This window comes from Hyla sarda, unplaced genomic scaffold (genome assembly GCF_029499605.1).
Source record: "Hyla sarda isolate aHylSar1 unplaced genomic scaffold, aHylSar1.hap1 scaffold_2827, whole genome shotgun sequence".
NCBI classification, from domain to species: Eukaryota; Metazoa; Chordata; class Amphibia; order Anura; family Hylidae; genus Hyla; species Hyla sarda.
The window spans coordinates 12,044-29,889 of record NW_026609532.1 but is presented as its reverse complement, the minus strand read 5'-3'; the positions used below and the strand labels follow the sequence as shown (position 1 = coordinate 29,889).

The following is a 17,846-nucleotide window of genomic DNA, read 5'->3' as shown; positions in this document are numbered from 1 at the left end:
CGGACCCTTGGGACGCCTTAGTCGCGGGGGGTGGGTCAGGGTCTCCACCCTTCTCCACTTGTATCTGTATGTTCTGCAACTGTACTGGCCCCCCTCCCCCAAACCAAAACCATGAGGGAAAGGAGCCGAAATCGCACCAATGGAGGTGGTCTGCGTCCGAGGGGCGCCTCTCCGGCTAGGCGCCGAACAACTCATACTTACCTGGCAGGGGAGATACCATGATCACTAAGGTGGTTCTCCCAGGGTGAGGCTCATCCATTGCACTCCGGGTGTGCTGACCCCTGCGATTTCCCCAAATGCGGGAAACTCGACTGCATAATTTGTGGTAGTGGGGGACTGCGTTCGCGCTTTCCCCTGATTTCCTCTGGTCAAAAATAGTGCTCGTCTGTTGTGCCCTGGGTGGCTGCAGAAGTGGTGCGCCTGCTCCATCTTCTTCTCCTCCTCCACATTTTATCAGTCGAGTTTTCCTGCTGTGTTTGGGTGATCTTCAGGGCTGAGCACACCGTGGGGTGCGATGGTTGAGCCTCCGTGCGAGAATCGAGTGTGTGTGCGGGTGCTTTGCTTTCATTCATCCATGGGCCTGCGTCTCCCCCTTGTGGTCAATCTGCAGTGCCATCCATCCCGGCCGGTCCATTTATTTTCTTGAAGTTGTGTTGTGTTGTGTTGTGTTGTGTTGTGTTGTGTTGTGTGTGTGTGTGTGTGTGTGTGTGTGTGTGTGTGTGTATGCCTTTCAGCTTGACTTCCTAACCTCCTTTCCTCCGTATGCAGCCCTGAGCCTTCCTCCTTGTAGGCGTGGCAATGTTGAGACTGTGAGCGAGCGGCTGCACCGCACCGCCCATCCATGCAAATATCCAGTTTTGTGTCTGTCTGTGGCGTCTTTGCAGTGTTGTGATGCACGCCGCAAAGTGAATCCGGACCCTTGGGACGCCTTAGTCGCGGGGGGTGGGTCAGGGTCTCCACCCTTCTCCACTTGTATCTGTATGTTCTGCAACTGTACTGGCCCCCCTCCCCCAAACCAAAACCATGAGGGAAAGGAGCCGAAATCGCACCAATGGAGGTGGTCTGCGTCCGAGGGGCGCCTCTCCGGCTAGGCGCCGAACAACTCATACTTACCTGGCAGGGGAGATACCATGATCACTAAGGTGGTTCTCCCAGGGTGAGGCTCATCCATTGCACTCCGGGTGTGCTGACCCCTGCGATTTCCCCAAATGCGGGAAACTCGACTGCATAATTTGTGGTAGTGGGGGACTGCGTTCGCGCTTTCCCCTGATTTCCTCTGGTCAAAAATAGTGCTCGTCTGTTGTGCCCTGGGTGGCTGCAGAAGTGGTGCGCCTGCTCCATCTTCTTCTCCTCCTCCACATTTTATCAGTCGAGTTTTCCTGCTGTGTTTGGGTGATCTTCAGGGCTGAGCACACCGTGGGGTGCGATGGTTGAGCCTCCGTGCGAGAATCGAGTGTGTGCGGGTGCTTTGCTTTCATTCATCCATGGGCCTGCGTCTCCCCCTTGTGGTCAATCTGCAGTGCCATCCATCCCGGCCGGTCCATTTATTTTCTTGAAGTTGTGTTGTGTTGTGTTGTGTTGTGTTGTGTTGTGTTGTGTGTGTGTGTGTGTGTGTGTGTGTGTGTGTGTGTGTATGCCTTTCAGCTTGACTTCCTAACCTCCTTTCCTCCGTATGCAGCCCTGAGCCTTCCTCCTTGTAGGCGTGGCAATGTTGAGACTGTGAGCGAGCGGCTGCACCGCACCGCCCATCCATGCAAATATCCAGTTTTGTGTCTGTCTGTGGCGTCTTTGCAGTGTTGTGATGCACGCCGCAAAGTGAATCCGGACCCTTGGGACGCCTTAGTCGCGGGGGGTGGGTCAGGGTCTCCACCCTTCTCCACTTGTATCTGTATGTTCTGCAACTGTACTGGCCCCCCTCCCCCAAACCAAAACCATGAGGGAAAGGAGCCGAAATCGCACCAATGGAGGTGGTCTGCGTCCGAGGGGCGCCTCTCCGGCTAGGCGCCGAACAACTCATACTTACCTGGCAGGGGAGATACCATGATCACTAAGGTGGTTCTCCCAGGGTGAGGCTCATCCATTGCACTCCGGGTGTGCTGACCCCTGCGATTTCCCCAAATGCGGGAAACTCGACTGCATAATTTGTGGTAGTGGGGGACTGCGTTCGCGCTTTCCCCTGATTTCCTCTGGTCAAAAATAGTGCTCGTCTGTTGTGCCCTGGGTGGCTGCAGAAGTGGTGCGCCTGCTCCATCTTCTTCTCCTCCTCCACATTTTATCAGTCGAGTTTTCCTGCTGTGTTTGGGTGATCTTCAGGGCTGAGCACACCGTGGGGTGCGATGGTTGAGCCTCCGTGCGAGAATCGAGTGTGTGCGGGTGCTTTGCTTTCATTCATCCATGGGCCTGCGTCTCCCCCTTGTGGTCAATCTGCAGTGCCATCCATCCCGGCCGGTCCATTTATTTTCTTGAAGTTGTGTTGTGTTGTGTTGTGTTGTGTTGTGTTGTGTTGTGTGTGTGTGTGTGTGTGTGTGTGTGTGTGTGTGTGTGTGTATGCCTTTCAGCTTGACTTCCTAACCTCCTTTCCTCCGTATGCAGCCCTGAGCCTTCCTCCTTGTAGGCGTGGCAATGTTGAGACTGTGAGCGAGCGGCTGCACCGCACCGCCCATCCATGCAAATATCCAGTTTTGTGTCTGTCTGTGGCGTCTTTGCAGTGTTGTGATGCACGCCGCAAAGTGAATCCGGACCCTTGGGACGCCTTAGTCGCGGGGGGTGGGTCAGGGTCTCCACCCTTCTCCACTTGTATCTGTATGTTCTGCAACTGTACTGGCCCCCCTCCCCCAAACCAAAACCATGAGGGAAAGGAGCCGAAATCGCACCAATGGAGGTGGTCTGCGTCCGAGGGGCGCCTCTCCGGCTAGGCGCCGAACAACTCATACTTACCTGGCAGGGGAGATACCATGATCACTAAGGTGGTTCTCCCAGGGTGAGGCTCATCCATTGCACTCCGGGTGTGCTGACCCCTGCGATTTCCCCAAATGCGGGAAACTCGACTGCATAATTTGTGGTAGTGGGGGACTGCGTTCGCGCTTTCCCCTGATTTCCTCTGGTCAAAAATAGTGCTCGTCTGTTGTGCCCTGGGTGGCTGCAGAAGTGGTGCGCCTGCTCCATCTTCTTCTCCTCCTCCACATTTTATCAGTCGAGTTTTCCTGCTGTGTTTGGGTGATCTTCAGGGCTGAGCACACCGTGGGGTGCGATGGTTGAGCCTCCGTGCGAGAATCGAGTGTGTGCGGGTGCTTTGCTTTCATTCATCCATGGGCCTGCGTCTCCCCCTTGTGGTCAATCTGCAGTGCCATCCATCCCGGCCGGTCCATTTATTTTCTTGAAGTTGTGTTGTGTTGTGTTGTGTTGTGTTGTGTTGTGTGTGTGTGTGTGTGTGTGTGTGTGTGTGTGTGTGTGTGTGTGTATGCCTTTCAGCTTGACTTCCTAACCTCCTTTCCTCCGTATGCAGCCCTGAGCCTTCCTCCTTGTAGGCGTGGCAATGTTGAGACTGTGAGCGAGCGGCTGCACCGCACCGCCCATCCATGCAAATATCCAGTTTTGTGTCTGTCTGTGGCGTCTTTGCAGTGTTGTGATGCACGCCGCAAAGTGAATCCGGACCCTTGGGACGCCTTAGTCGCGGGGGGTGGGTCAGGGTCTCCACCCTTCTCCACTTGTATCTGTATGTTCTGCAACTGTACTGGCCCCCCTCCCCCAAACCAAAACCATGAGGGAAAGGAGCCGAAATCGCACCAATGGAGGTGGTCTGCGTCCGAGGGGCGCCTCTCCGGCTAGGCGCCGAACAACTCATACTTACCTGGCAGGGGAGATACCATGATCACTAAGGTGGTTCTCCCAGGGTGAGGCTCATCCATTGCACTCCGGGTGTGCTGACCCCTGCGATTTCCCCAAATGCGGGAAACTCGACTGCATAATTTGTGGTAGTGGGGGACTGCGTTCGCGCTTTCCCCTGATTTCCTCTGGTCAAAAATAGTGCTCGTCTGTTGTGCCCTGGGTGGCTGCAGAAGTGGTGCGCCTGCTCCATCTTCTTCTCCTCCTCCACATTTTATCAGTCGAGTTTTCCTGCTGTGTTTGGGTGATCTTCAGGGCTGAGCACACCGTGGGGTGCGATGGTTGAGCCTCCGTGCGAGAATCGAGTGTGTGCGGGTGCTTTGCTTTCATTCATCCATGGGCCTGCGTCTCCCCCTTGTGGTCAATCTGCAGTGCCATCCATCCCGGCCGGTCCATTTATTTTCTTGAAGTTGTGTTGTGTTGTGTTGTGTTGTGTGTGTGTGTGTGTGTGTGTGTGTGTGTGTGTGTGTGTGTGTGTGTGTGTGTATGCCTTTCAGCTTGACTTCCTAACCTCCTTTCCTCCGTATGCAGCCCTGAGCCTTCCTCCTTGTAGGCGTGGCAATGTTGAGACTGTGAGCGAGCGGCTGCACCGCACCGCCCATCCATGCAAATATCCAGTTTTGTGTCTGTCTGTGGCGTCTTTGCAGTGTTGTGATGCACGCCGCAAAGTGAATCCGGACCCTTGGGACGCCTTAGTCGCGGGGGGTGGGTCAGGGTCTCCACCCTTCTCCACTTGTATCTGTATGTTCTGCAACTGTACTGGCCCCCCTCCCCCAAACCAAAACCATGAGGGAAAGGAGCCGAAATCGCACCAATGGAGGTGGTCTGCGTCCGAGGGGCGCCTCTCCGGCTAGGCGCCGAACAACTCATACTTACCTGGCAGGGGAGATACCATGATCACTAAGGTGGTTCTCCCAGGGTGAGGCTCATCCATTGCACTCCGGGTGTGCTGACCCCTGCGATTTCCCCAAATGCGGGAAACTCGACTGCATAATTTGTGGTAGTGGGGGACTGCGTTCGCGCTTTCCCCTGATTTCCTCTGGTCAAAAATAGTGCTCGTCTGTTGTGCCCTGGGTGGCTGCAGAAGTGGTGCGCCTGCTCCATCTTCTTCTCCTCCTCCACATTTTATCAGTCGAGTTTTCCTGCTGTGTTTGGGTGATCTTCAGGGCTGAGCACACCGTGGGGTGCGATGGTTGAGCCTCCGTGCGAGAATCGAGTGTGTGCGGGTGCTTTGCTTTCATTCATCCATGGGCCTGCGTCTCCCCCTTGTGGTCAATCTGCAGTGCCATCCATCCCGGCCGGTCCATTTATTTTCTTGAAGTTGTGTTGTGTTGTGTTGTGTTGTGTGTGTGTGTGTGTGTGTGTGTGTGTGTGTGTGTGTGTGTGTGTGTGTGTATGCCTTTCAGCTTGACTTCCTAACCTCCTTTCCTCCGTATGCAGCCCTGAGCCTTCCTCCTTGTAGGCGTGGCAATGTTGAGACTGTGAGCGAGCGGCTGCACCGCACCGCCCATCCATGCAAATATCCAGTTTTGTGTCTGTCTGTGGCGTCTTTGCAGTGTTGTGATGCACGCCGCAAAGTGAATCCGGACCCTTGGGACGCCTTAGTCGCGGGGGGTGGGTCAGGGTCTCCACCCTTCTCCACTTGTATCTGTATGTTCTGCAACTGTACTGGCCCCCCTCCCCCAAACCAAAACCATGAGGGAAAGGAGCCGAAATCGCACCAATGGAGGTGGTCTGCGTCCGAGGGGCGCCTCTCCGGCTAGGCGCCGAACAACTCATACTTACCTGGCAGGGGAGATACCATGATCACTAAGGTGGTTCTCCCAGGGTGAGGCTCATCCATTGCACTCCGGGTGTGCTGACCCCTGCGATTTCCCCAAATGCGGGAAACTCGACTGCATAATTTGTGGTAGTGGGGGACTGCGTTCGCGCTTTCCCCTGATTTCCTCTGGTCAAAAATAGTGCTCGTCTGTTGTGCCCTGGGTGGCTGCAGAAGTGGTGCGCCTGCTCCATCTTCTTCTCCTCCTCCACATTTTATCAGTCGAGTTTTCCTGCTGTGTTTGGGTGATCTTCAGGGCTGAGCACACCGTGGGGTGCGATGGTTGAGCCTCCGTGCGAGAATCGAGTGTGTGCGGGTGCTTTGCTTTCATTCATCCATGGGCCTGCGTCTCCCCCTTGTGGTCAATCTGCAGTGCCATCCATCCCGGCCGGTCCATTTATTTTCTTGAAGTTGTGTTGTGTTGTGTTGTGTTGTGTGTGTGTGTGTGTGTGTGTGTGTGTGTGTGTGTGTGTGTGTGTGTGTGTATGCCTTTCAGCTTGACTTCCTAACCTCCTTTCCTCCGTATGCAGCCCTGAGCCTTCCTCCTTGTAGGCGTGGCAATGTTGAGACTGTGAGCGAGCGGCTGCACCGCACCGCCCATCCATGCAAATATCCAGTTTTGTGTCTGTCTGTGGCGTCTTTGCAGTGTTGTGATGCACGCCGCAAAGTGAATCCGGACCCTTGGGACGCCTTAGTCGCGGGGGGTGGGTCAGGGTCTCCACCCTTCTCCACTTGTATCTGTATGTTCTGCAACTGTACTGGCCCCCCTCCCCCAAACCAAAACCATGAGGGAAAGGAGCCGAAATCGCACCAATGGAGGTGGTCTGCGTCCGAGGGGCGCCTCTCCGGCTAGGCGCCGAACAACTCATACTTACCTGGCAGGGGAGATACCATGATCACTAAGGTGGTTCTCCCAGGGTGAGGCTCATCCATTGCACTCCGGGTGTGCTGACCCCTGCGATTTCCCCAAATGCGGGAAACTCGACTGCATAATTTGTGGTAGTGGGGGACTGCGTTCGCGCTTTCCCCTGATTTCCTCTGGTCAAAAATAGTGCTCGTCTGTTGTGCCCTGGGTGGCTGCAGAAGTGGTGCGCCTGCTCCATCTTCTTCTCCTCCTCCACATTTTATCAGTCGAGTTTTCCTGCTGTGTTTGGGTGATCTTCAGGGCTGAGCACACCGTGGGGTGCGATGGTTGAGCCTCCGTGCGAGAATCGAGTGTGTGCGGGTGCTTTGCTTTCATTCATCCATGGGCCTGCGTCTCCCCCTTGTGGTCAATCTGCAGTGCCATCCATCCCGGCCGGTCCATTTATTTTCTTGAAGTTGTGTTGTGTTGTGTTGTGTTGTGTTGTGTTGTGTTGTGTGTGTGTGTGTGTGTGTGTGTGTGTGTGTGTGTGTGTGTATGCCTTTCAGCTTGACTTCCTAACCTCCTTTCCTCCGTATGCAGCCCTGAGCCTTCCTCCTTGTAGGCGTGGCAATGTTGAGACTGTGAGCGAGCGGCTGCACCGCACCGCCCATCCATGCAAATATCCAGTTTTGTGTCTGTCTGTGGCGTCTTTGCAGTGTTGTGATGCACGCCGCAAAGTGAATCCGGACCCTTGGGACGCCTTAGTCGCGGGGGGTGGGTCAGGGTCTCCACCCTTCTCCACTTGTATCTGTATGTTCTGCAACTGTACTGGCCCCCCTCCCCCAAACCAAAACCATGAGGGAAAGGAGCCGAAATCGCACCAATGGAGGTGGTCTGCGTCCGAGGGGCGCCTCTCCGGCTAGGCGCCGAACAACTCATACTTACCTGGCAGGGGAGATACCATGATCACTAAGGTGGTTCTCCCAGGGTGAGGCTCATCCATTGCACTCCGGGTGTGCTGACCCCTGCGATTTCCCCAAATGCGGGAAACTCGACTGCATAATTTGTGGTAGTGGGGGACTGCGTTCGCGCTTTCCCCTGATTTCCTCTGGTCAAAAATAGTGCTCGTCTGTTGTGCCCTGGGTGGCTGCAGAAGTGGTGCGCCTGCTCCATCTTCTTCTCCTCCTCCACATTTTATCAGTCGAGTTTTCCTGCTGTGTTTGGGTGATCTTCAGGGCTGAGCACACCGTGGGGTGCGATGGTTGAGCCTCCGTGCGAGAATCGAGTGTGTGCGGGTGCTTTGCTTTCATTCATCCATGGGCCTGCGTCTCCCCCTTGTGGTCAATCTGCAGTGCCATCCATCCCGGCCGGTCCATTTATTTTCTTGAAGTTGTGTTGTGTTGTGTTGTGTTGTGTTGTGTTGTGTTGTGTGTGTGTGTGTGTGTGTGTGTGTGTGTGTGTGTGTGTGTATGCCTTTCAGCTTGACTTCCTAACCTCCTTTCCTCCGTATGCAGCCCTGAGCCTTCCTCCTTGTAGGCGTGGCAATGTTGAGACTGTGAGCGAGCGGCTGCACCGCACCGCCCATCCATGCAAATATCCAGTTTTGTGTCTGTCTGTGGCGTCTTTGCAGTGTTGTGATGCACGCCGCAAAGTGAATCCGGACCCTTGGGACGCCTTAGTCGCGGGGGGTGGGTCAGGGTCTCCACCCTTCTCCACTTGTATCTGTATGTTCTGCAACTGTACTGGCCCCCCTCCCCCAAACCAAAACCATGAGGGAAAGGAGCCGAAATCGCACCAATGGAGGTGGTCTGCGTCCGAGGGGCGCCTCTCCGGCTAGGCGCCGAACAACTCATACTTACCTGGCAGGGGAGATACCATGATCACTAAGGTGGTTCTCCCAGGGTGAGGCTCATCCATTGCACTCCGGGTGTGCTGACCCCTGCGATTTCCCCAAATGCGGGAAACTCGACTGCATAATTTGTGGTAGTGGGGGACTGCGTTCGCGCTTTCCCCTGATTTCCTCTGGTCAAAAATAGTGCTCGTCTGTTGTGCCCTGGGTGGCTGCAGAAGTGGTGCGCCTGCTCCATCTTCTTCTCCTCCTCCACATTTTATCAGTCGAGTTTTCCTGCTGTGTTTGGGTGATCTTCAGGGCTGAGCACACCGTGGGGTGCGATGGTTGAGCCTCCGTGCGAGAATCGAGTGTGTGCGGGTGCTTTGCTTTCATTCATCCATGGGCCTGCGTCTCCCCCTTGTGGTCAATCTGCAGTGCCATCCATCCCGGCCGGTCCATTTATTTTCTTGAAGTTGTGTTGTGTTGTGTTGTGTTGTGTTGTGTTGTGTTGTGTGTGTGTGTGTGTGTGTGTGTGTGTGTGTGTGTGTGTGTATGCCTTTCAGCTTGACTTCCTAACCTCCTTTCCTCCGTATGCAGCCCTGAGCCTTCCTCCTTGTAGGCGTGGCAATGTTGAGACTGTGAGCGAGCGGCTGCACCGCACCGCCCATCCATGCAAATATCCAGTTTTGTGTCTGTCTGTGGCGTCTTTGCAGTGTTGTGATGCACGCCGCAAAGTGAATCCGGACCCTTGGGACGCCTTAGTCGCGGGGGGTGGGTCAGGGTCTCCACCCTTCTCCACTTGTATCTGTATGTTCTGCAACTGTACTGGCCCCCCTCCCCCAAACCAAAACCATGAGGGAAAGGAGCCGAAATCTCCGGCTAGGCGCCGAACAACTCATACTTACCTGGCAGGGGAGATACCATGATCACTAAGGTGGTTCTCCCAGGGTGAGGCTCATCCATTGCACTCCGGGTGTGCTGACCCCTGCGATTTCCCCAAATGCGGGAAACTCGACTGCATAATTTGTGGTAGTGGGGGACTGCGTTCGCGCTTTCCCCTGATTTCCTCTGGTCAAAAATAGTGCTCGTCTGTTGTGCCCTGGGTGGCTGCAGAAGTGGTGCGCCTGCTCCATCTTCTTCTCCTCCTCCACATTTTATCAGTCGAGTTTTCCTGCTGTGTTTGGGTGATCTTCAGGGCTGAGCACACCGTGGGGTGCGATGGTTGAGCCTCCGTGCGAGAATCGAGTGTGTGCGGGTGCTTTGCTTTCATTCATCCATGGGCCTGCGTCTCCCCCTTGTGGTCAATCTGCAGTGCCATCCATCCCGGCCGGTCCATTTATTTTCTTGAAGTTGTGTTGTGTTGTGTTGTGTTGTGTTGTGTTGTGTTGTGTGTGTGTGTGTGTGTGTGTGTGTGTGTGTGTGTGTGTGTGTATGCCTTTCAGCTTGACTTCCTAACCTCCTTTCCTCCGTATGCAGCCCTGAGCCTTCCTCCTTGTAGGCGTGGCAATGTTGAGACTGTGAGCGAGCGGCTGCACCGCACCGCCCATCCATGCAAATATCCAGTTTTGTGTCTGTCTGTGGCGTCTTTGCAGTGTTGTGATGCACGCCGCAAAGTGAATCCGGACCCTTGGGACGCCTTAGTCGCGGGGGGTGGGTCAGGGTCTCCACCCTTCTCCACTTGTATCTGTATGTTCTGCAACTGTACTGGCCCCCCTCCCCCAAACCAAAACCATGAGGGAAAGGAGCCGAAATCGCACCAATGGAGGTGGTCTGCGTCCGAGGGGCGCCTCTCCGGCTAGGCGCCGAACAACTCATACTTACCTGGCAGGGGAGATACCATGATCACTAAGGTGGTTCTCCCAGGGTGAGGCTCATCCATTGCACTCCGGGTGTGCTGACCCCTGCGATTTCCCCAAATGCGGGAAACTCGACTGCATAATTTGTGGTAGTGGGGGACTGCGTTCGCGCTTTCCCCTGATTTCCTCTGGTCAAAAATAGTGCTCGTCTGTTGTGCCCTGGGTGGCTGCAGAAGTGGTGCGCCTGCTCCATCTTCTTCTCCTCCTCCACATTTTATCAGTCGAGTTTTCCTGCTGTGTTTGGGTGATCTTCAGGGCTGAGCACACCGTGGGGTGCGATGGTTGAGCCTCCGTGCGAGAATCGAGTGTGTGCGGGTGCTTTGCTTTCATTCATCCATGGGCCTGCGTCTCCCCCTTGTGGTCAATCTGCAGTGCCATCCATCCCGGCCGGTCCATTTATTTTCTTGAAGTTGTGTTGTGTTGTGTTGTGTTGTGTTGTGTTGTGTTGTGTGTGTGTGTGTGTGTGTGTGTGTGTGTGTGTGTGTGTGTGTATGCCTTTCAGCTTGACTTCCTAACCTCCTTTCCTCCGTATGCAGCCCTGAGCCTTCCTCCTTGTAGGCGTGGCAATGTTGAGACTGTGAGCGAGCGGCTGCACCGCACCGCCCATCCATGCAAATATCCAGTTTTGTGTCTGTCTGTGGCGTCTTTGCAGTGTTGTGATGCACGCCGCAAAGTGAATCCGGACCCTTGGGACGCCTTAGTCGCGGGGGGTGGGTCAGGGTCTCCACCCTTCTCCACTTGTATCTGTATGTTCTGCAACTGTACTGGCCCCCCTCCCCCAAACCAAAACCATGAGGGAAAGGAGCCGAAATCGCACCAATGGAGGTGGTCTGCGTCCGAGGGGCGCCTCTCCGGCTAGGCGCCGAACAACTCATACTTACCTGGCAGGGGAGATACCATGATCACTAAGGTGGTTCTCCCAGGGTGAGGCTCATCCATTGCACTCCGGGTGTGCTGACCCCTGCGATTTCCCCAAATGCGGGAAACTCGACTGCATAATTTGTGGTAGTGGGGGACTGCGTTCGCGCTTTCCCCTGATTTCCTCTGGTCAAAAATAGTGCTCGTCTGTTGTGCCCTGGGTGGCTGCAGAAGTGGTGCGCCTGCTCCATCTTCTTCTCCTCCTCCACATTTTATCAGTCGAGTTTTCCTGCTGTGTTTGGGTGATCTTCAGGGCTGAGCACACCGTGGGGTGCGATGGTTGAGCCTCCCGTGCGAGAATCGAGTGTGTGCGGGTGCTTTGCTTTCATTCATCCATGGGCCTGCGTCTCCCCCTTGTGGTCAATCTGCAGTGCCATCCATCCCGGCCGGTCCATTTATTTTCTTGAAGTTGTGTTGTGTTGTGTTGTGTTGTGTTGTGTTGTGTTGTGTGTGTGTGTGTGTGTGTGTGTGTGTGTGTGTGTGTGTGTGTATGCCTTTCAGCTTGACTTCCTAACCTCCTTTCCTCCGTATGCAGCCCTGAGCCTTCCTCCTTGTAGGCGTGGCAATGTTGAGACTGTGAGCGAGCGGCTGCACCGCACCGCCCATCCATGCAAATATCCAGTTTTGTGTCTGTCTGTGGCGTCTTTGCAGTGTTGTGATGCACGCCGCAAAGTGAATCCGGACCCTTGGGACGCCTTAGTCGCGGGGGGTGGGTCAGGGTCTCCACCCTTCTCCACTTGTATCTGTATGTTCTGCAACTGTACTGGCCCCCCTCCCCCAAACCAAAACCATGAGGGAAAGGAGCCGAAATCGCACCAATGGAGGTGGTCTGCGTCCGAGGGGCGCCTCTCCGGCTAGGCGCCGAACAACTCATACTTACCTGGCAGGGGAGATACCATGATCACTAAGGTGGTTCTCCCAGGGTGAGGCTCATCCATTGCACTCCGGGTGTGCTGACCCCTGCGATTTCCCCAAATGCGGGAAACTCGACTGCATAATTTGTGGTAGTGGGGGACTGCGTTCGCGCTTTCCCCTGATTTCCTCTGGTCAAAAATAGTGCTCGTCTGTTGTGCCCTGGGTGGCTGCAGAAGTGGTGCGCCTGCTCCATCTTCTTCTCCTCCTCCACATTTTATCAGTCGAGTTTTCCTGCTGTGTTTGGGTGATCTTCAGGGCTGAGCACACCGTGGGGTGCGATGGTTGAGCCTCCGTGCGAGAATCGAGTGTGTGCGGGTGCTTTGCTTTCATTCATCCATGGGCCTGCGTCTCCCCCTTGTGGTCAATCTGCAGTGCCATCCATCCCGGCCGGTCCATTTATTTTCTTGAAGTTGTGTTGTGTTGTGTTGTGTTGTGTTGTGTTGTGTTGTGTGTGTGTGTGTGTGTGTGTGTGTGTGTGTGTGTGTGTGTGTATGCCTTTCAGCTTGACTTCCTAACCTCCTTTCCTCCGTATGCAGCCCTGAGCCTTCCTCCTTGTAGGCGTGGCAATGTTGAGACTGTGAGCGAGCGGCTGCACCGCACCGCCCATCCATGCAAATATCCAGTTTTGTGTCTGTCTGTGGCGTCTTTGCAGTGTTGTGATGCACGCCGCAAAGTGAATCCGGACCCTTGGGACGCCTTAGTCGCGGGGGGTGGGTCAGGGTCTCCACCCTTCTCCACTTGTATCTGTATGTTCTGCAACTGTACTGGCCCCCCTCCCCCAAACCAAAACCATGAGGGAAAGGAGCCGAAATCGCACCAATGGAGGTGGTCTGCGTCCGAGGGGCGCCTCTCCGGCTAGGCGCCGAACAACTCATACTTACCTGGCAGGGGAGATACCATGATCACTAAGGTGGTTCTCCCAGGGTGAGGCTCATCCATTGCACTCCGGGTGTGCTGACCCCTGCGATTTCCCCAAATGCGGGAAACTCGACTGCATAATTTGTGGTAGTGGGGGACTGCGGGTAGTGGGGGACTGCGTTCGCGCTTTCCCCTGATTTCCTCTGGTCAAAAATAGTGCTCGTCTGTTGTGCCCTGGGTGGCTGCAGAAGTGGTGCGCCTGCTCCATCTTCTTCTCCTCCTCCACATTTTATCAGTCGAGTTTTCCTGCTGTGTTTGGGTGATCTTCAGGGCTGAGCACACCGTGGGGTGCGATGGTTGAGCCTCCGTGCGAGAATCGAGTGTGTGCGGGTGCTTTGCTTTCATTCATCCATGGGCCTGCGTCTCCCCCTTGTGGTCAATCTGCAGTGCCATCCATCCCGGCCGGTCCATTTATTTTCTTGAAGTTGTGTTGTGTTGTGTTGTGTTGTGTTGTGTGTGTGTGTGTGTGTGTGTGTGTGTGTGTGTGTGTGTGTGTGTATGCCTTTCAGCTTGACTTCCTAACCTCCTTTCCTCCGTATGCAGCCCTGAGCCTTCCTCCTTGTAGGCGTGGCAATGTTGAGACTGTGAGCGAGCGGCTGCACCGCACCGCCCATCCATGCAAATATCCAGTTTTGTGTCTGTCTGTGGCGTCTTTGCAGTGTTGTGATGCACGCCGCAAAGTGAATCCGGACCCTTGGGACGCCTTAGTCGCGGGGGGTGGGTCAGGGTCTCCACCCTTCTCCACTTGTATCTGTATGTTCTGCAACTGTACTGGCCCCCCTCCCCCAAACCAAAACCATGAGGGAAAGGAGCCGAAATCGCACCAATGGAGGTGGTCTGCGTCCGAGGGGCGCCTCTCCGGCTAGGCGCCGAACAACTCATACTTACCTGGCAGGGGAGATACCATGATCACTAAGGTGGTTCTCCCAGGGTGAGGCTCATCCATTGCACTCCGGGTGTGCTGACCCCTGCGATTTCCCCAAATGCGGGAAACTCGACTGCATAATTTGTGGTAGTGGGGGACTGCGTTCGCGCTTTCCCCTGATTTCCTCTGGTCAAAAATAGTGCTCGTCTGTTGTGCCCTGGGTGGCTGCAGAAGTGGTGCGCCTGCTCCATCTTCTTCTCCTCCTCCACATTTTATCAGTCGAGTTTTCCTGCTGTGTTTGGGTGATCTTCAGGGCTGAGCACACCGTGGGGTGCGATGGTTGAGCCTCCGTGCGAGAATCGAGTGTGTGCGGGTGCTTTGCTTTCATTCATCCATGGGCCTGCGTCTCCCCCTTGTGGTCAATCTGCAGTGCCATCCATCCCGGCCGGTCCATTTATTTTCTTGAAGTTGTGTTGTGTTGTGTTGTGTTGTGTGTGTGTGTGTGTGTGTGTGTGTGTGTGTGTGTGTGTGTGTGTGTGTGTGTATGCCTTTCAGCTTGACTTCCTAACCTCCTTTCCTCCGTATGCAGCCCTGAGCCTTCCTCCTTGTAGGCGTGGCAATGTTGAGACTGTGAGCGAGCGGCTGCACCGCACCGCCCATCCATGCAAATATCCAGTTTTGTGTCTGTCTGTGGCGTCTTTGCAGTGTTGTGATGCACGCCGCAAAGTGAATCCGGACCCTTGGGACGCCTTAGTCGCGGGGGGTGGGTCAGGGTCTCCACCCTTCTCCACTTGTATCTGTATGTTCTGCAACTGTACTGGCCCCCCTCCCCCAAACCAAAACCATGAGGGAAAGGAGCCGAAATCGCACCAATGGAGGTGGTCTGCGTCCGAGGGGCGCCTCTCCGGCTAGGCGCCGAACAACTCATACTTACCTGGCAGGGGAGATACCATGATCACTAAGGTGGTTCTCCCAGGGTGAGGCTCATCCATTGCACTCCGGGTGTGCTGACCCCTGCGATTTCCCCAAATGCGGGAAACTCGACTGCATAATTTGTGGTAGTGGGGGACTGCGTTCGCGCTTTCCCCTGATTTCCTCTGGTCAAAAATAGTGCTCGTCTGTTGTGCCCTGGGTGGCTGCAGAAGTGGTGCGCCTGCTCCATCTTCTTCTCCTCCTCCACATTTTATCAGTCGAGTTTTCCTGCTGTGTTTGGGTGATCTTCAGGGCTGAGCACACCGTGGGGTGCGATGGTTGAGCCTCCGTGCGAGAATCGAGTGTGTGCGGGTGCTTTGCTTTCATTCATCCATGGGCCTGCGTCTCCCCCTTGTGGTCAATCTGCAGTGCCATCCATCCCGGCCGGTCCATTTATTTTCTTGAAGTTGTGTTGTGTTGTGTTGTGTTGTGTTGTGTTGTGTGTGTGTGTGTGTGTGTGTGTGTGTGTGTGTGTGTGTGTGTGTATGCCTTTCAGCTTGACTTCCTAACCTCCTTTCCTCCGTATGCAGCCCTGAGCCTTCCTCCTTGTAGGCGTGGCAATGTTGAGACTGTGAGCGAGCGGCTGCACCGCACCGCCCATCCATGCAAATATCCAGTTTTGTGTCTGTCTGTGGCGTCTTTGCAGTGTTGTGATGCACGCCGCAAAGTGAATCCGGACCCTTGGGACGCCTTAGTCGCGGGGGGTGGGTCAGGGTCTCCACCCTTCTCCACTTGTATCTGTATGTTCTGCAACTGTACTGGCCCCCCTCCCCCAAACCAAAACCATGAGGGAAAGGAGCCGAAATCGCACCAATGGAGGTGGTCTGCGTCCGAGGGGCGCCTCTCCGGCTAGGCGCCGAACAACTCATACTTACCTGGCAGGGGAGATACCATGATCACTAAGGTGGTTCTCCCAGGGTGAGGCTCATCCATTGCACTCCGGGTGTGCTGACCCCTGCGATTTCCCCAAATGCGGGAAACTCGACTGCATAATTTGTGGTAGTGGGGGACTGCGTTCGCGCTTTCCCCTGATTTCCTCTGGTCAAAAATAGTGCTCGTCTGTTGTGCCCTGGGTGGCTGCAGAAGTGGTGCGCCTGCTCCATCTTCTTCTCCTCCTCCACATTTTATCAGTCGAGTTTTCCTGCTGTGTTTGGGTGATCTTCAGGGCTGAGCACACCGTGGGGTGCGATGGTTGAGCCTCCGTGCGAGAATCGAGTGTGTGCGGGTGCTTTGCTTTCATTCATCCATGGGCCTGCGTCTCCCCCTTGTGGTCAATCTGCAGTGCCATCCATCCCGGCCGGTCCATTTATTTTCTTGAAGTTGTGTTGTGTTGTGTTGTGTTGTGTGTGTGTGTGTGTGTGTGTGTGTGTGTGTGTGTGTGTGTGTGTGTATGCCTTTCAGCTTGACTTCCTAACCTCCTTTCCTCCGTATGCAGCCCTGAGCCTTCCTCCTTGTAGGCGTGGCAATGTTGAGACTGTGAGCGAGCGGCTGCACCGCACCGCCCATCCATGCAAATATCCAGTTTTGTGTCTGTCTGTGGCGTCTTTGCAGTGTTGTGATGCACGCCGCAAAGTGAATCCGGACCCTTGGGACGCCTTAGTCGCGGGGGGTGGGTCAGGGTCTCCACCCTTCTCCACTTGTATCTGTATGTTCTGCAACTGTACTGGCCCCCCTCCCCCAAACCAAAACCATGAGGGAAAGGAGCCGAAATCGCACCAATGGAGGTGGTCTGCGTCCGAGGGGCGCCTCTCCGGCTAGGCGCCGAACAACTCATACTTACCTGGCAGGGGAGATACCATGATCACTAAGGTGGTTCTCCCAGGGTGAGGCTCATCCATTGCACTCCGGGTGTGCTGACCCCTGCGATTTCCCCAAATGCGGGAAACTCGACTGCATAATTTGTGGTAGTGGGGGACTGCGTTCGCGCTTTCCCCTGATTTCCTCTGGTCAAAAATAGTGCTCGTCTGTTGTGCCCTGGGTGGCTGCAGAAGTGGTGCGCCTGCTCCATCTTCTTCTCCTCCTCCACATTTTATCAGTCGAGTTTTCCTGCTGTGTTTGGGTGATCTTCAGGGCTGAGCACACCGTGGGGTGCGATGGTTGAGCCTCCGTGCGAGAATCGAGTGTGTGCGGGTGCTTTGCTTTCATTCATCCATGGGCCTGCGTCTCCCCCCCCTTGTGGTCAATCTGCAGTGCCATCCATCCCGGCCGGTCCATTTATTTTCTTGAAGTTGTGTTGTGTTGTGTTGTGTTGTGTTGTGTGTGTGTGTGTGTGTGTGTGTGTGTGTGTGTGTGTGTGTGTGTGTATGCCTTTCAGCTTGACTTCCTAACCTCCTTTCCTCCGTATGCAGCCCTGAGCCTTCCTCCTTGTAGGCGTGGCAATGTTGAGACTGTGAGCGAGCGGCTGCACCGCACCGCCCATCCATGCAAATATCCAGTTTTGTGTCTGTCTGTGGCGTCTTTGCAGTGTTGTGATGCACGCCGCAAAGTGAATCCGGACCCTTGGGACGCCTTAGTCGCGGGGGGTGGGTCAGGGTCTCCACCCTTCTCCACTTGTATCTGTATGTTCTGCAACTGTACTGGCCCCCCTCCCCCAAACCAAAACCATGAGGGAAAGGAGCCGAAATCGCACCAATGGAGGTGGTCTGCGTCCGAGGGGCGCCTCTCCGGCTAGGCGCACGAACAACTCATACTTACCTGGCAGGGGAGATACCATGATCACTAAGGTGGTTCTCCCAGGGTGAGGCTCATCCATTGCACTCCGGGTGTGCTGACCCCTGCGATTTCCCCAAATGCGGGAAACTCGACTGCATAATTTGTGGTAGTGGGGGACTGCGTTCGCGCTTTCCCCTGATTTCCTCTGGTCAAAAATAGTGCTCGTCTGTTGTGCCCTGGGTGGCTGCAGAAGTGGTGCGCCTGCTCCATCTTCTTCTCCTCCTCCACATTTTATCAGTCGAGTTTTCCTGCTGTGTTTGGGTGATCTTCAGGGCTGAGCACACCGTGGGGTGCGATGGTTGAGCCTCCGT

At 55.2% G+C, this 17,846-nt stretch overlaps 19 non-coding genes and 1 pseudogene across 19 annotated transcripts; all 20 read left to right on the top strand.

Annotated features, from left to right (window-relative positions):
* Positions 1-193: 193 nt before the first annotated feature.
* Positions 194-357, top strand: LOC130326294 (U1 spliceosomal RNA). Its single transcript, XR_008870937.1, has one exon. It is a non-coding gene; the product is annotated as a U1 spliceosomal RNA (small nuclear RNA).
* Positions 358-1,105: 748 nt separating this feature from the next.
* LOC130326293 (U1 spliceosomal RNA) lies at positions 1,106-1,269 on the top strand. The gene has a single exon (XR_008870936.1). It is a non-coding gene; the product is annotated as a U1 spliceosomal RNA (small nuclear RNA).
* A 746-nt stretch (positions 1,270-2,015) lies between these two features.
* Positions 2,016-2,179, top strand: LOC130326292 (U1 spliceosomal RNA). The gene has a single exon (XR_008870935.1). It is a non-coding gene; the product is annotated as a U1 spliceosomal RNA (small nuclear RNA).
* A 750-nt stretch (positions 2,180-2,929) lies between these two features.
* Positions 2,930-3,093, top strand: LOC130326291 (U1 spliceosomal RNA). Its single transcript, XR_008870934.1, has one exon. It is a non-coding gene; the product is annotated as a U1 spliceosomal RNA (small nuclear RNA).
* A 749-nt stretch (positions 3,094-3,842) lies between these two features.
* On the top strand, positions 3,843-4,006 carry LOC130326289 (U1 spliceosomal RNA). Its single transcript, XR_008870933.1, has one exon. It is a non-coding gene; the product is annotated as a U1 spliceosomal RNA (small nuclear RNA).
* A 747-nt stretch (positions 4,007-4,753) lies between these two features.
* On the top strand, positions 4,754-4,917 carry LOC130326288 (U1 spliceosomal RNA). Its single transcript, XR_008870932.1, has one exon. It is a non-coding gene; the product is annotated as a U1 spliceosomal RNA (small nuclear RNA).
* A 745-nt stretch (positions 4,918-5,662) lies between these two features.
* LOC130326287 (U1 spliceosomal RNA) lies at positions 5,663-5,826 on the top strand. The gene has a single exon (XR_008870931.1). It is a non-coding gene; the product is annotated as a U1 spliceosomal RNA (small nuclear RNA).
* A 745-nt stretch (positions 5,827-6,571) lies between these two features.
* LOC130326285 (U1 spliceosomal RNA) lies at positions 6,572-6,735 on the top strand. Its single transcript, XR_008870929.1, has one exon. It is a non-coding gene; the product is annotated as a U1 spliceosomal RNA (small nuclear RNA).
* A 750-nt stretch (positions 6,736-7,485) lies between these two features.
* LOC130326284 (U1 spliceosomal RNA) lies at positions 7,486-7,649 on the top strand. Its single transcript, XR_008870928.1, has one exon. It is a non-coding gene; the product is annotated as a U1 spliceosomal RNA (small nuclear RNA).
* A 750-nt stretch (positions 7,650-8,399) lies between these two features.
* LOC130326283 (U1 spliceosomal RNA) lies at positions 8,400-8,563 on the top strand. The gene has a single exon (XR_008870927.1). It is a non-coding gene; the product is annotated as a U1 spliceosomal RNA (small nuclear RNA).
* Positions 8,564-9,276: 713 nt separating this feature from the next.
* On the top strand, positions 9,277-9,440 carry LOC130326282 (U1 spliceosomal RNA). Its single transcript, XR_008870926.1, has one exon. It is a non-coding gene; the product is annotated as a U1 spliceosomal RNA (small nuclear RNA).
* Positions 9,441-10,192: 752 nt separating this feature from the next.
* LOC130326281 (U1 spliceosomal RNA) lies at positions 10,193-10,356 on the top strand. The gene has a single exon (XR_008870925.1). It is a non-coding gene; the product is annotated as a U1 spliceosomal RNA (small nuclear RNA).
* Positions 10,357-11,108: 752 nt separating this feature from the next.
* LOC130326280 (U1 spliceosomal RNA) lies at positions 11,109-11,272 on the top strand. Its single transcript, XR_008870924.1, has one exon. It is a non-coding gene; the product is annotated as a U1 spliceosomal RNA (small nuclear RNA).
* A 753-nt stretch (positions 11,273-12,025) lies between these two features.
* Positions 12,026-12,189, top strand: LOC130326278 (U1 spliceosomal RNA). The gene has a single exon (XR_008870923.1). It is a non-coding gene; the product is annotated as a U1 spliceosomal RNA (small nuclear RNA).
* Positions 12,190-12,941: 752 nt separating this feature from the next.
* On the top strand, positions 12,942-13,122 carry LOC130326295 (U1 spliceosomal RNA; annotated as a pseudogene).
* Positions 13,123-13,866: 744 nt separating this feature from the next.
* On the top strand, positions 13,867-14,030 carry LOC130326277 (U1 spliceosomal RNA). The gene has a single exon (XR_008870922.1). It is a non-coding gene; the product is annotated as a U1 spliceosomal RNA (small nuclear RNA).
* Positions 14,031-14,777: 747 nt separating this feature from the next.
* LOC130326276 (U1 spliceosomal RNA) lies at positions 14,778-14,941 on the top strand. Its single transcript, XR_008870921.1, has one exon. It is a non-coding gene; the product is annotated as a U1 spliceosomal RNA (small nuclear RNA).
* A 749-nt stretch (positions 14,942-15,690) lies between these two features.
* Positions 15,691-15,854, top strand: LOC130326275 (U1 spliceosomal RNA). Its single transcript, XR_008870920.1, has one exon. It is a non-coding gene; the product is annotated as a U1 spliceosomal RNA (small nuclear RNA).
* Positions 15,855-16,595: 741 nt separating this feature from the next.
* On the top strand, positions 16,596-16,759 carry LOC130326273 (U1 spliceosomal RNA). The gene has a single exon (XR_008870918.1). It is a non-coding gene; the product is annotated as a U1 spliceosomal RNA (small nuclear RNA).
* A 750-nt stretch (positions 16,760-17,509) lies between these two features.
* Positions 17,510-17,673, top strand: LOC130326272 (U1 spliceosomal RNA). The gene has a single exon (XR_008870917.1). It is a non-coding gene; the product is annotated as a U1 spliceosomal RNA (small nuclear RNA).
* Positions 17,674-17,846: the final 173 nt, after the last annotated feature.